Source organism: Plectropomus leopardus, chromosome 7, assembly GCF_026936395.1.
Source record: "Plectropomus leopardus strain MGB_pleo_1.0 chromosome 7, ASM2693639v1, whole genome shotgun sequence".
NCBI lineage: Eukaryota > Metazoa > Chordata > Actinopteri > Perciformes > Serranidae > Plectropomus > Plectropomus leopardus.
In genome coordinates this window covers 4,014,408-4,030,455 of record NC_142182.1, presented here as the reverse complement: position 1 = coordinate 4,030,455, position 16,048 = coordinate 4,014,408, and the positions used below count along the sequence as shown (strand labels likewise).

General features: G+C 38.9%; 1 protein-coding gene across 1 annotated transcript in view; it reads left to right on the top strand.

Annotated features, from left to right (window-relative positions):
* The first annotated feature begins 169 nt into the window (after positions 1–169).
* Positions 170–16,048, top strand: part of LOC121950786 (synaptic vesicle glycoprotein 2B-like) — a 52,608-nt gene continuing 36,729 nt past the window's right edge. Inside the window, exons 1-4 of the mRNA XM_088079690.1 lie at positions 170–267; positions 1,325–1,382; positions 3,782–3,851; positions 12,373–12,471. The gene's annotated coding sequence lies outside the window, so the exon portion shown is untranslated. The remainder of the gene's footprint in view (positions 268–1,324; positions 1,383–3,781; positions 3,852–12,372; positions 12,472–16,048) is intronic.

Here is a 16,048-nt window from a genome sequence, read left to right as displayed (position 1 = left end):
TTTTTGTTTTTTTTGGAGAGTTTTGGATCATTATCGTGTTTGTAGGATATAATAAAGCCTGACCATTTTGAGCTGTGTACAGGGTGGACACTAGGACCCAGGCATGACTTGGCCAGTCAGCACCTGAGCTGCTGATTGGCTCACGGAGCTCAGGTGTTTGACGCTCCTTCCTGATCTGTGAGCACTGCCGTGCACATGTTTCCCCGGTGAGCCAAACAAACTAGGAGTCATTTGATTGGTGATGCAGGAGTGCAAATGCACCCAGAGGTATCAGATTTTCATAGAAATATTGAGTTTGTTTTATTTTTTATTGCGAAGTGATTGAATTATAACATGTGGGTCTGCCAAGAATTCGTTGTTTCTGTTTGCTGAGGGTCCTAACAGGACAGGAGTAGTGACTGTGGCAAGGCAAAGTGCTGGTTGCGGTTTATATATCATACTGTACATTATTCATTTTACATCGTTTTACATCTATTTTAGTAAACTGAACATGTAATTGTTTTATCCTTTTGGTGCTGCAGCATGTGTTAGCCTCCAGTCGTGGTGCAGTGGGATTTCACCTGTTAAGTTGTGGGGACATCATTTAAAATTTGTTGTGGCACTAGTGGTAGTAAAGGGGGTATCTTGTGTGTAGTCGTTGTTATCCACTGATAGTATACCTCCAGTGCACTGGGCTACTGATTGGTTCACTGCACCTCTGCAGCCAAATGCTTTAACTTTTGGCTGATTCTTCTGATATTGTTGTTAGTGACCCAAAGACTTTGACCCACACTGCCTGTCGGCTTTGTTACCTGTGGTTATATAAATATTTGGTGGTGTGTTACATTTATAAATAAGGACTAGGAGCAACATGTCAAGAAATGTCCCACAAATGGCAAGATATTGGTAGATTTAGAATTATTTTTTTAATAATTGGAAAATTGTCCAAAAAATGTATATTTTAGATTATTATAATTGAATATTTATTTGATTTTCACATATTTATTATAACTTTAAAGCATTTCTAGGTCATTTTCTTGTTGTTGTTTTACTTCCACATTGTTTTTTGTGTGTTTTGTTTTTTGTTAATTGTCAGGTAATTTTCTTGTACTTTTTAATTTGCTAATTTTAGGGTCATCTCTTCTTAACTTGCTGATTGCCTTCTCCCCATGTTTTTAAAAGAAATCAATACAATATGCCCAGGTTTCAGGGGGTTAACTCATAAAAACCGACAAATAATCTTAGTTTAGAGATAAACATGGACCTAGGTTTATAAAACAGATAATTATACTGTCAGGGCGATATTGAATCTGCGTATGTTAAACCTCGGCGGGTTTTTTTCCAGCAGGATCCTCCAGGATGAAGGAGCACCGTGATGCACATGCTCAGTCTCACCAGCAGAGGTCAGTGTTTCATCCTGAGTGTTTCTATGAAGCTTCATGCTCGTCCACAGTGCAGAATGAGTAGACCAAACATGTCCAAAGCCTGGCCCGGGGACCAGTTGTGGCCCTTGCACCAATTTGAAATGGCCCTCAGGTCGATTTTCCAAATATTCTGTATATGGCCCCCCACACAATACTAATTAATTAAGCAATATCTTTGCATTTTGCACAATAGCAGGGCTGTCATACAGTTTGTAGATATACAAGGAACTTTTCAGGCAGAACTGTTTTCATAAATAGTTGGTAAACAAGCAAACAAACGATCACCTAGCAGCAGATATTTCCTACAAAATGTAGTTTGAGTACACTAGTATCATCCTACCCTTGTTTTCTCGAGGGGAAACACTGCAGGTTGATACTGTGAAACTTCTAACAGTTATCACCTTGAAACTTTCCCAGATGATTATTAACATTAAGAGAATGATCTTTTTGCAATACATGTTTTCTAAAAATTGTATGTTTAAATATGCAAATGTGGAATTGATCTAATAAAATATGCATGATTTGCTATTAATTCCAGGACATGAATCTGAACATCAGATAAAGTCAGGTTAAAATATTTGTTTCAGTTTGTTGACATATTAGAATCAAAAGTTTGGATTGGATTTTTTTTCTTTTTATCACTCTGTAAATCAGAAAATAGTCTGCTGTCAACAGCCATGACAAACAGAATTATGTCTGTGTGCATGGAGAGCCATTTCACCCGTGAGAATGGGACCAAAAGTAAAACTTTGTGTCCTCCTCTGCATCACAGCAGCGTTAGGCCTGTGCCGACCATGTCACGTGTCCCTGTGTGTTTTATTGTTTGAGTCTCAGTGCGGCTGCGTCCCATCAGCATGAAATATGAAAGACTGCAGCTGCACTGCTGAGCAATAATGGATGAGACTCCAGCTCTCGAGATCTGTGTGCGGGTGTGTGAGTGCATGTGGTGAAAGTCTTGTGGATGTTGATGCAACGGGTGCAACTGCATAATATGTGCAGCTGCATGCATAATTGCACCTGTGTATTTTTCAGTGCTGTATTGAGCCTTTTTAGGCCAGCGGGACTGGGACTAGATAATAATTCAGAATGGGAATCTAATGTCAGCACAGGCCAATTACTGCACACTCACAGCAGACTGTAAACACTGGGACCCTTTTGCTGAAATACTCAAGGTACAGGGTAAATTTATTAGTCATTTTTTAAACATGAGTAATGAAATCAGATTCAAATTCAGGAGTATGATGAATGTAATATTGTGTAACTGTAAGGGCCGTGATGCAAACTGAGGAGGCAGATTTAAAGTGCCTGAAGCTCTTCAGCATCAGATTCTCTCCATGCAACAAACACTACAGTTAAAATAACTCCCGAGCTGAATTTCAGTCCCAATCTGCTCCTGCTCGTTCAGCCGCACCACCTTCCCTGCACCCTTTCACCTTTTACCTGCAAAATGACCAGAGGCCAGGGTCAGCCCCTCAGTTCATTTGGCCATGGTGTGTTGGAGTGTAATAAACATATGATTGATTATTATTTATTGAACTTTCCAGAATCATATAAAAATTAAAAGCTCCATCTTAAACAAATTTCAGGTTAAGTTAAGCATATTGTGCCTCTCCTGACTGCAGGACTCTGACTTCACCTTCTGTCAAACTTCTGTGCTATTAATCATTTTACTTGGGAACTTGGTCATTTTTAGGATTTTTGGACATTTCTCAGATTTTAGCACATTTCTCGGATTTTCAAACATTTTTAGGATTTAAGGACAATTCTCGGATTTTGGAACATTTATAAGATTTTGGGACATTTCTAGGATTTTGGGATGTTTCTAGGATCTTAGAACATTAGGGGCTTAGCTAGGAGCCCTGTTGTGGGTGCGGGGGATCCTCCACTGGCACCTTTTTTGATAAACAAGCTCTATTTTGTTGCTGTTTATGCACTCTAGCACCTTCTGTATACTCAAAGTAGAAAAACAATTCCCAGCGTGAATCACTTTATTTTTATTGTAAATTAGAAAATAGTTGGGCGGCCACTTGGAAATCTATCTGGGGCCAGATTTGGCCCTTGATCTGTAAGTTGAGCATTAATGATTTAAACGATGTGGATCCACTGAACTGACTTTGTACTGAATGCTCATACAGTGAGAGCAATAAATCAATAATATGAATAAATCTGGAAATTACATAAATAGTAAATAAATATCATTAATTTGGCTTATTTTAGTGACTAATTAAAAAAATTGAGAATTGTGAGCAACAGAAGGCCTGGATGCACAGATACAGACACAGAGCTGATAAGTATTCAGACCTTGTCTAGACTGCATCAAGAAACCTAACCCCCCCTCACCCCCTCCCCTCTCTCTCTGCATCATTTGGGATCTCCAGCATTCGGAAAGGAAAGAGAGAGAGCAGAGGGAAATCCCGCCCGCCTTCCTCTGATCCACATCAAGATAAGGCAAGTAAATAACGTCTCCATCTCTTTGATTTCTGCCTATAATTTACCTTAACCATTATTATAATTGTTATAATCATTCAGATATGTATTTCCTGTATGTGTTTTCATGCTCACTTAGCCCACATGTATATATATGTATATAAGTGAGTGTTTTCCAGCTGAGCCGTGTTCACACATCTCCCCAGCTGTTACATAATCTGTCTCGTTGTGTACTGGGGCGGCATACTAAACAGGTTCACCCATGAGCCCACGGGCAGCTTTAAAACCTTTGATTATGCTGCATGTTTACGAGTCTCCTGATACGCCTTATTGATCTATGGAAAATATGCGATGTCAAATGTTTTAAAGTAAAGCTTTCTTGGTTTATGGAAAGTTCTTTTTTTTGGGCGGAAAAAGTTGTCAATGGCGAGGACCGATTATGGATTGATGCATTACATGTACTAATCTTAGAGGAATGTTTCACTGAGTTTCAACCAGCTTGATTTGATTTCTTTTTTTAAAAAACATGGAGAAAAATGCATGAAGCAGCAAGAAGTGCCATACCAATAGCAAGAAATTAGCAGATTTGGAAAATTATTTTTAAAAAAGCTATTTAGGAACATGTCCTGAGAGCTATGTTTATAATTACAATAATAACTTTAAAAAAATCTAATATTATAAAGTATTATATAATCAAATTTTAAAGCATTTCTTTTTTGTGTGTTTAATTTCAAGTTTACTTTTTTTTTTAACTAAGTTTTCAGTAAACATGCATTTTTTCTTTTACTGATTGTCACTAAGTGTGACCTCTTAAGTTGCTTTCATGGCAAATTGCATTGCCCAGGTTTCAAAGAATTAACACACACACACACACACACACACACACACGCACTCCATAATATTCACACGTAAAATAGCTTATTTTTGAGACCCTAAACTTAATTGGACCATTGTTGCATCATCTAACTCACTCTTTTTGTCTGAATGTGTGTGCCAAAGATGCCAATCATGAACTTAAAATTTTGCCATGACAATGGTGTTTGTGTTTGTGTTTGTGTTTGTGTGTGTGTGTGTGTGTGTGTGTGTTTGTCTTGCCAACAGCAGATAATTAGTAGTTACCAGATGGAGGCTTCATGAAAACACTAGAATAGGTTTGTCAAGTGCAACCGTCCACTGCACGGCGGACTGTTTAGACCGTCCCATTACTGATAACAGTCTCATAGTCTTTTCATTCACTCGTCTTTTTTAACAGTAAAAAGATTTTCTTAAAAGCCCTAAAGGCTGTGGACCGATGGTGGGGATCGATGGGAGCAGCATATGACTTTTTCAACTAAAGCCTGTGGAAGTGAAATTATAACTGCAGCTAAAACAATGACAAAAACATTGTGGAAAAAAGTGAAATTGCAATGGGATTTTGTTTTGGTAATTTGCTGTATACAGATGAATAACAATGTAAAAAATAAATAAATAAATCAGACAGTCCATAACCAGTGAGAAGCCTGTCAGAGGTGGATGATCCTGATTGGCCAACATACATTTTTTTGTAAAGCTGAAGAATCCCAGTTTGTGTTTTATTACACAAACCATCTTAAAACCTCCGGAAAAAATAAAATAATTAGAATTATTATTTGATATTATTAAATCAAAGTCGAATTTCTCATTAAGTATCTACAAAAATCTGAGTGAAAATAGATGCTCCCAAAAATTAGAAAGCCGAGTTCAAAACAGCTAATTTCGATTGTTGTGTTGACGTAATAAAGTTGATAATTCTGTCAACTTAACATTGTGTGCAATTTTAATACAAATTTCTACCTTAATTGACATAAAAGAAAATTTAAATTGTCGTAACTTAATAAAATTGAAAATTTAAGTTTTCTCCCCCTTGAGTTCAGGATTTCAAGTCCTCTCCACAGACCACTTAACATGCCTGGAAAAATGTAGACAGTTTGTTCGGGTCCCGTCGGCCAGGACAGCAACAAATGTGACAAAGGACATTTTCAACCCGAGTAACATTTCATAAAAAACATCAAAAATCAACGTAAAAATGATGCTTATGTTATAAATTATTAAGTTAACGCTACTAAAAATAGCTCTGATTGTAGAAGAAAAGCTAAATTGCCTAACTCAGTACAGCGTGATCATTGCACGAGATTTCATTCGAAGTTGTCATAACTCAAAAAAGACTGATGCAATGTGTTGCATTACTATTTCATTTCATTTTTTTGTTTTTAGAGTACGTGTGTGTATGTGTTTGCAGTCCCGGACACATCTTGATGCCCAGAGTCAAGAGGCTTTTGTCAGCCCTCTGAAAAGTCATAGATTATCTTGAGGAATTCTCAAAACCCATTTGAACAATGAATGCAGAGCGCAATACTACTTTTCACTGAGTCATAGAGCTCCCCCAGTGAATTCATACATTATAAGTTAAACAAGCTGGCAAGACGACATACTGCAGCAGAGAGGAAGAGTTAGAGGGCTGAGAGGGAGAGAAAGAGCTATTTGTGTTCAGCCTGATTTATAATGCAGAGAGGAAAGTCAGGCAGGAAGTGTTATAGACAGGACCGAAGGAGGGAGGGAAGCGATGATGGGGGGAGAAAAATAGGACTGTTAATCTGGGAATTCTGTCTGGTTTGTGGTTTTTAGCGTGGAGTCGTGTCGGGCAGCGGGTGACTTAACGCACAAATGTCGCTGATGGAGGTTTGGCATGTGTTAGTGTGACTGATGGTGCAGGTGAGAGAGGTTTGATGTGGCTGGCAGGGAGCTTTAAAACCACACACACACACACACACACACACACACACACACACACACACTTCATGACAGGAGGATCTCTATTTGACAAAGCACAAATCTGGTCTATTTCCGTATCCACAGAGGAGCAGTGAGGCGGTGAGGAGGGCTGACTCGTCTCCTCACGCCCTGCTGACTGACAGCCTCATTAACCAGTGGTTTCACTGGGAGGACGGTGGGCGGGACTCACAGATGTTAAGTCAGAGATATTCAGAGCACACACGTTTGTTATGTGTGATTGTAGCACAATGATACTCAACTTATGGCCCGCAGGCAAAATCTGGCCGCTGATAGGGTGTCGGGTGGCCCCTTGACCATTTTCTAATTTAAAATAAAAAAAAGTGATTCACACTGAATTGTTTTTGTATTTTTAGTATACATGAGGCACCAGAGTCCAAAAAACAGCATCAAAATATCATTATTGATAGAACACCTTCAGTTTGTCAGACTACATGTCAGGATATTTATAGTATTTGAGGAGCACTACTTTGTTTTTGTAAGTTAAAGTAGCTGCTGTAACAAAACTGCACTTTGCAAATTTTAAGAAGTTTATTAAAAAAATGCCAGAAGAGAATCCCCCACATCCCCTGACAAAGGACCTGACTATGCTCCTAATGTCCAAAAAATCCAAGAAATGTCATAGATCCTAGAAAAGTCCTAAAGTCTTATAAATGTCCCAAAATCTGAGAAACATCCTAAAATCCTAGAAACGTCCTCAAATCCTAGACACATCTTCAAATCTTTGAAATTTCCTAAACTCCCTGAAATTTCCTAAGTGCTAATTACCAAGAAACTTCTTAAAATCCTAGAGATGTCCTTAAATCCTAGAAATGTCCTAAAATCCTTGAAATTTCCTAAAATCCAAGAAATATCCTAAAATCTTAGAAGCATCCTAAAATCTTAGAAACATCCTTAAACCCTAGACACGTCCTAATTTCCAAGAAACTTCCTAAAATCCAGGAAATGTCCTAAAATCCCAGAAACGCCCTAATATCCTCGGAACGAGTGTGGGGCTGCTGCAGCTGGCCCCTGGCCTCCTTTCATTTTGCAAAAGTGTCCCCAAAGCAAAGCGAGCTGAGTGTCTCTTTCGTAGCAGCTCTTCCATATCTCAGATCCGCTGTTGTTGGACAGCTGACAGACATTGCACTCTTCGTTTTTAAAAGAATAACAGTCAGTGAGTAAAGTCGGCCAAGACAGTTTCCTCAAATCATCAACAAGACTCCGCTGAAGACCAAATGAGAGCGAGATCGGTTTAAGAAATGAGGAAGCTCGCTGGATCAGCGTTTCTTCTGAAGCCTAATCTACGTGTGTGTTTTAAAGGAAGGCTGAGAGAAACTCTGCCAGCAGAATGGGGTCATATATTCATCAAAACACTTTTCATTATTTAGTGTTTTGCCTTAGTCAGACTCTCGAATAGTCCGCCTCTACATTTTGGCAGTCCAGTCCAACCTAATCCAATCTCATTTGCAGTGTTGTGCCAGACCTGGCAGATCAATCTCTGAAATGCCAGCCCTCTGGATCCATGTCAAGTAGTCATCTGCAGAGTCATCCATCCAGTGCCTTGTTAAGAAAAAAGAGTTTTTCTTCTTTGGCTTTTCAGATCTGATGAGACGACCATAAGATTTGGATCAGTGTACTCGCGGCAAATGCAGAGTTTTGATGTAAGTCAGAAAAGAACAAGGGTGTGTGGATTTAGAGGGATATATTGGCAGAAATAGAATTTAGGGTTTTTTTGTGTATAATCACCTGAAAATAGGAATTGTTGTCTTTTTATTGTTAGAATGAGCCGTTTATATCTACGTAGGGAGCGGCCCTCGTCTACAGAGTACATGTTGCACCGCCGTGTTTCTACAGTAAGAAAGTAACGGCTCCACAGTTTTTGGCGTTTTTGTGTTGGTCACTGTAGTTTGCAGCCCCTCTGGGCCAAACAGCAAACCCCAAAATCTGCTTGGCAGCACATCCTTGACACTATTTCCTGTTGCCGCTTGGCTCCAGCATAAAAACTTAGATTTAAAACCTAAATCGATAACGTGCCGCTGTCCTTGTTGGCCTGCGATATGAATGTTGCGTAGATCACTTCAGACTCTTCGTACTGCTGAAGTCAGATTTTTAACTGTGAAGTGTTTCCCGCTGGTCGACTGGCTGAACGATTATGTCCGATGTAATCCTCTGCCATCAGCTTTATACTGCACTGTCACAGTATGCCACTGGGATTAAGGAGCCTCCCCCATCCCCTCGTGTGTGTGTGTGTGTGTGTGTGTACATGTATTGCTTTTTCTCCTGATCTACTGACCACAGATCAAACCAAACCCACCTACCGACTCGTGTCACTGCGATGGGAATGAAGGGATTAAGGCCAGCAGGTTCAAACCACGCGTATATGTCTGAGGGGGGGTCCGTCAGCAGATATAGTGATAGTTTTTTTCTGTTCTGGACCATTGGTTCATTTTAGAAAATATACATTACATTATTTTTTTTCACTACATAATAACTTTGCTGACATAATCGCTGACAGTTTTTCCAACACATTTGAGATATAGCTTGTTTAGTAAACATGCCTGAAACAGAAGGAGATAATAATAGTAATAATAATAATAATAAGAAGAAGAAGAAGAATAAAAATAATAAAAATAATAAGAATAATAAGAATAAGAATAACTATTATTATTATTATTATTATTAATTCTAATATATCACCTTTAAAAACAGAGTTTTGAAAAACAAGTGAAAGCAGAAGCAAGAGGGTTTCTTGCAGAGGCAACATAAATATTAAGAGCCAAACAATAATGCTGAATGAACGCTAGACAAAGGAGAGAAATAATAACAAGTAAATGAATTTATAAATAACAGCCGTTAAGAGTAAATACAATTCACAGAATATCATGGTTAAAAGCGGAAATAATTGTACTAATAATAGAATTAAACACGATCAAGTCAGAATAAAGGAATAAATAAAAAAATAAGTTAAAAGACAAACTAGATGAATTAAAATAGACGACATTACAGAATACAAGTCTATAAAAATTTAAAAAATTTATAAATCTTTTTTTCTAAACCTATCCACCTGCTTTTGTTGATGCATTTGCACTATTGTTGCACAAACTTAACCCATGTGCTTTTAGCCAAACAGCACCTGGCAGATAACACGTAGACGTGAAAGTCCAGGTAAGAAAGTGAAGCAAGTCCCTGAAAAATATTATGAATTGCACCTTGAAAGAAATAAAAAAAAAACATTCCAACATTTAATCTAATACTGTTTTAATCTAACACTGACAAATGATGTGCGTGATAATAAACATCGTACAATTAAATTCCAGGAGTTATTTTCCTCTCTCTGTACCTGAGGGCAAAGTACACACCAGAAACATCCGGAAACATACATACGTCTGTGTGTGTGTGTGCATGACTCGGCTGTTTCCCTCCCAGCTTGAACTGCTAATGAGCACACACAATAGGTGCTCCATATGGTCTTCCCTTTAGTGCTTTGTACACACACACACACACACACACGTGCACGCACACAAGCACAGAAAGACTTCACATTTAAGCAGAATACAGATCCACACTGAATGGTGTGGTGGTGACTTTCAGAAATCCTGCAAATCTGTACCATTAAGGCGCCACACGCACACACACACACACACACACACACACACACACACACACACACACACACACACACACACGATATTGACTTTGCATGACAATTACAATAAAGCTGAAATTAACGGCAGGTTCACACTGGATGTCAAAGCATCGCGAAGTGTTCAAGTTTTTCGTACCTTTTGGTGCCTGCGTCTGTAATACAGAACCGCGGTTCAGAAGCACGAGCTCCACGCGTAAATTTTTATCCGTACGCCGTCAGGAGTATGTGCTGAGGTCAGCACAACAGCTGATTAGGCGTGTAATTCAGTCACACTACGGCAAACACAAATGAAACACCAGAGTGGCAAGACCCCCCCTTAGACACAACTGATCAGCTGATCGACGCGTCCTTTACAATGTGAATGAATTCTGTGTAATATGAACATGTCCTGTTCATATTTTTAGAAACTGCTAAAGGATTATGGTAAAGCAGATGGTAAAACATGTATTTATATACGAACACACATATCTGATGAATTTATGTGTGTACTCAGAGAGTGTTCAGTTTCCTGAAAAGTGGAACAGAAGCTTCATTAGAGGATGATAAAGTTGCCAAAACTTACAAATAGTTTTTGCTGCAAATAAAGGTTATGAAGACTGAAGGAGGGTATGTCTTTGCCTAAACAATTTTACCATAAATTAAATGGGGATAAATCATGGAATAATATAAAGTTAATAAACAAGAAACATTTACAAAACTTTGTTAATATTATTAGTTGCATTACATTGTGACGCGTTACCATGGGAGTGTTATGCGACAATGGGACTTTTTTGGGACCGATATGAAAAGGGCCCCACCACCTGTCCTACATAGGAGCAGACACATGGACTCTGTAGTGGTTTTGCGTCTCTTTGTAGTTGTTATGCATCTTTTTGTGGTATAGTGACTTTTTGTAGTCATTTTGTGTCTCCTTGTGGTTGTTTTGGGTGTTTTTTGTAGTCTTTTGAGTCCCTTTGAGGGAATTTGTGACTTATTAGGTTAATTAAAAAAAATTGGTTTGGTAGTTGTGTCTTGCTTTGTGGTCATTTTGTTTTTCCCTTGTAGGAGTTTTGCCTCTTTTTGTAGTTATTCTGTGTCTCTTTGCAGGTCCTCTGCGTCTCTTGGTTTGTTGGTATGGGAGTTAATTTGACTGACATTTTGCAAGTGAAGGTCAGAGGGCTCTGATATTTAGGAGCCCGGGGCCCGGGGCCTGTGCCTGGCTGGCACAGCCTTTGCACGTGGGGTGCCTGCAAACTGAGTTACTGGGCTCCCCCAAGTTTTTTTGCACATCTTAATAATTTCTTGCAAATTTCTTTGTCATTTCTTGTTAAATTGCTCATTGCCTTCTTCCTGAATTTCTGAAATGGCCAGTTTGCCTCAGGTTTTAAAGGGTTAATGGCATGACTAGACTAGAGTTGAGCTTTCCCTTTAAAAACAAATGCCCACTGCTGGGGCCCCCTGGTGGTTTGGGGGTCGAGTAGTTTATAATATGTAAATCTGCTCAAAATGCTGTTGAGGAGAATAAGGAGAAACCAGCCGCCGGATGTGGGTCAGCCCGTCTGTCTTTCCTTTCCTCCCTCCCTTATCAATTAATGATGGTGCTATAAAATGCATAACGTTCCTCTATTGCAGCTGAATAGAGAAATAAAGAACGTGGGAGAAGATAAAGAAAAAACTGCAGAGCTCGGGTCAGCATTATATCTGTGTAAAATCTGCAGGACTTTTTCTGTGATTGTGGAGAAAGCATCTCATCAAGCATCTCCACTCTCCAAGTCAACACATCTGTCACTCCACCTCCTCTTCTGTCTGTCCCTCCCTCTCTGCCCCATCCATCCATCCATCCATCCATCCATCCATCCCCCTCCCAGGGGCAACCCATATGTCTCTTTCATTCCACGCCCACCCCCCATCCCCACTCGGACCCCTTCTCCCCCCACCAGTCCGCCAAATGGCATGTTCTTGCACGTACTGCAGCAGAGTGGACCGTACCATTGTGCATGTGATGGGTGGGTGGCAGCAGGGAGGAGTGCTGCAGAGAGAGAGAGAGAGAGAGAGAGAGAGGCTGGCACTATCCTCTTCTGCCCTAATCCCTCTCTCTTGTCTCTTGTGTTGATGCTACATACACAGTGCAGAAACTCCAGACTACAATTTAAAGGCTACGAATGAATTCAAAGATTCGTCGTGACGTCCACTGATCGGATTTATATTTCAGTTTGACCTATTCAGGTAAGAGATGTGCTTTTTAATGCAGTTTTTTGTTGTATTTTACTTGATTTAGATGGTAAAATTACATTGCTTAATCTTAAATTTATCTTATTGAATTTAATTTATGGAGCTATTTAAAATAATTACATACTTTTTTTTGTTCTATGGCTTAAATAAGTTTAATTCTCAGACAAAAATACACTGTTATCATGTGAAATAAATTTGTAAGCCTTTAAGACTGAAGTAGATGATCTACTTTTTCGAGCAGGAACAGATGAGACAACAGAACTTTTTGCTCACCAGCTGTGTGTGCACAGATTGTTCCTGTCGTACGTAACGCTGAGACAACACACTGTGAAGAGAACAAACACCGAGGACAGTCTTTTTAGAGTCCTTCACAAGGTGCAAAATAAAAGGGGACACAAATCTATTAATAACAAGCAGGAAGCACAAAAGCTCCTATTTAGCAGGGATTGCTTGCCAACAGCATTATGTAATCGATGAACACACGCATCTCATGTTACATTCTGACTCTTGCAATATGTATAATAGAACGAGCATTTTCACAGTGACCTGATTGTTGTGTTGCTGTTGACGAACATCCTGTGTACATGTTGCAGAACAATCTGGGCTTCAGTCTCTGGGTCCGTAACGTCTTCCCTAACAGATCTATGACACAGCGTTTTGTATAGTACTGGGTATAAAGTTATCAAAAGTGCACGTCTGTCAGTAGGAGGGTTCTTTTAACCCTAAAATTGTGCAAATTTAAGTTGCAAATATGAAATATGCCTAATGGACTTGTCACTTTTGAAAAAAAATGATTACGCTAGCATGAGTTGGTATTTCAGGCGATTTGAAAAAACAACTGTATTTTTGCAAAACTGCAATGGAAACACATTTCTCGCTTCACATGATGCTATGGTTATGTGCTTGTCAGTAGGAACTGGCTCCCTCATGATGCAGCAGGAGCTACAAGAGCTGTTATTGCATCACATAACTCTAAAAAGTTGAGCAGATCATCCAGAAGTTTTGAATCCACAAATCCTCTGTTAAATCCTGGACTATCAGCTCCCAGAAATCCCTCAAACGTGATCGCTCCCACGTATAAGGAGCTCGCCTTTCCATTATCGCTCACATAACACGCCTACGTCACCTTGGATTGGAATAATGGCGGCTAGTGCGGCGGCTGCAATAGAAATAAACCTGCTAATGTTTTGAACATCCATCGACATGCTTCTTGGAATATTATCGCCTGAGAAGTTGCATAACACTTAATAATGGAAATGCAGTCATCTTGCAATTGTGTTTTATCGACATTTCTAAAATATCTCTTAAGTTTTGCGTAAAGCTGTGTTGGAAACTCACCTAGTGTTGTAGATCTGCTCCAGCACCCTTAGAGAAAGCTTTGGACCTCAGTCATTTGTTATTTGAGAAATAATTTCTTTCACTGGCAAAATCATTGTTTTATATCTTAAAAATGAGTGAAAATGTTGTAGAATGAGAGTTAAAAGAAATGATTGTCCATTGGCTGAGCTCCAAACATCAATTTGTGAACAAATCCTCAAAATTTTCCGTCTTCAAACTCATTGTGGACCATTTTGCTGACACATACACTGCACAAACACCGGCAAAACAGTCATGATGTGATTTTCGTTCCCCTGGTTTACTCTTTTGTGTCAGTAGGTCAAAATGTTTGGTCAGCCTCACTCCCAACTCGTCAAATACCGACACTTTGTCAGTGGTCAAGTGAGAAAGTGCGCAAAGATCAGACGCACAGAGCAAACTCTGGACTCTCCCTCTGGAGATCGCTGTTTGTGTTTGGTGTGAAACCAAAAGTCAGTCAAGTTCTTTAAATAACAACATTGTGTGGTAATAAGTCTAGCATACTCTGCAGTGACAAGAACGTGGTTGTTTTAAGCCAAACCATGTCTTTTTCTAAACGTAACCGTGTCCTTTTGTAGTCCAAACTTAAGGAAGAAAATCCCAAAAGAACGTTTTTTTCTTATGCTCTACTTTGAAAAAGGCTGTACGCATTTAACAAGCAGAAACTGTCCATTTCCTGTGAAAACTGAAGTTAATTTTCAAAGAGATGACGCATGGTAGGAGCATGAATTCACATACTGTCCCTGAGTGTCCAAAACTGACGCTGGAGGGGTACTTTAGTGCTTCATACTCAGACATGACATGACCACTGATGTCTTAGTTTGCTTCAGGCTGAAATGTATATATATACTGTATATACTATAAATATACAGTATGTATGTATGTGTGTGTGTGTGTATATGTATGTATGTATGTGTATATATATATACTATAAATATACAGTATATATATATATATATATATATGTATGTATATATATATGTAGATAGATTACATAAGTTGTTTAAAGCATTTTCATAAATGACAAATGCTGTCATTTTCCTTGTGAGGACAGTTTAGGCTTATTTCTTGTTTATTAAGAACATACTATTTTATTATTCTGTTTAACCTTTTTTTTTAAATCTAGGTATCCTTACTTTCTGTAAAGCATAAAAACCTATTTGCAGGTCAGAAATCAATCACACTGAACAGCATGTCTGCATTTATTTTGTCAAAGTTATATTATATAATCAGTGAGTTAAATATGCAAGCTGACTGCAGAGCCTCTTCAGTGTCTCACGTGCATAATTCAGTTAATTGGCACATAAAGACGGGAGATAAATACCTCAGGAAAGCGCTGACCTCCCTCTCCCACTGCTGCGGTGTCTCTGCTGTTTACTGGTCGAGCTCTGCTGCGTGAGTTGTTGTGGGATGCTGCTTTGTTTGTTTTACGTAAATACATTTCAGACCAGCGTTCCTGTGTGCTGCGCCGCCTCCGTGTTAAATGTGTGAGAGTTTTAGCTCGGGGCTGAGATATTCCCTGCAAACTACCGACTGAAAGTGTCAACTTATTGGTTGGTGTTATATCATGTTTTGCAATCCTTTGAGGTCGGGATTGACACCGCTGCTTCACTTTGCCAATATTTGTTTACTTACTGTGCTTTGCTTGTTCTCTCTGTCTATTGCTTGTGCACGTGCTACTCAGATCGGTGGAGACGAGAGGTCATCTGCAGGTGGATGTATTTGGTATTTGGTATTTGGTTTGGTATATGTGTTGTTAGTAATGGCTACGGCAGCAGATTGAGATGAAGATTCCCCAACAGATCACCTATGGCCATACCTCAAGTCCATTTTTACATTTTTAAAAAGGAAGAATGATTTGTTCTTTACAGTTGTTTGCTCCATTTAAAATGCAAAAATCTTATCATTTTTCCATTAAACAGGTTTTACAAGCAAGTCAGTGCATTCAGTAGGTTGTTTTAGAGTCAACAGATTCTGTAAATGTATTGTGACAACATGCTGCAAAGCATTTAGATTAAAAAAAGGACTTTAAACACTTAAGCCTTTTTAAAAGCAAGTACTCCAACAGTTTAACCCTTTGAATAGTTTGGCTTGATTTTTGTCAAAAAGATGTGAAGAAGGCAGTGAGCAAAGGAAGAGAATATTATCCAAATGTTAGCAAGAAATCAGTTAGAAGTACAAGAAAATTACCTTTAAATTATATAAAAAAAACAGA